Genomic DNA, 430 nt, shown 5'->3' on the forward strand with positions numbered 1-430 from the left:
CATCCCCCCCCACCTCCCTCCTCATCCTCGGCTGAGCCTGATGCTCTGCCAGGAGCTGGCAAGTGATGGAGGCAGCGCTGCTGCCTTCCCCCTTGCACGTGGCAGCCGCTGCCTGCTGCTGCCCAACTTGTGGACACCAGGGTGGGCTTTTTTGGGGGGGATGCTGTCTGCAAGGTAACCCCACACCAACCCCAGCACCTCCTCCAGCTCCTGGCTGGTCCCACTCACCAAGGGCACGTGGCCCGGCCAGCACCGGCACCGTGTGCCAGGACAGTGGCTCGGGCTGGGATGCCCAGCCCTGCTGCAGCACCCTGGTTGCACGGGGGAGCGCTGGGTGCTGGGTGCTGGCCCTGCTCCCCTCGAGCGCGCCCCGCGGGCAGGGGCCATTGCGGAGACTGCCGGCAGCCGCCCGCACCGGGGCCCGCTGGGC

The sequence above is a fragment of the Egretta garzetta genome, unplaced genomic scaffold (assembly GCF_000687185.1).
Source record: "Egretta garzetta isolate BGI_Z169 unplaced genomic scaffold, ASM68718v1 scaffold140, whole genome shotgun sequence".
NCBI classification, from domain to species: Eukaryota; Metazoa; Chordata; class Aves; order Pelecaniformes; family Ardeidae; genus Egretta; species Egretta garzetta.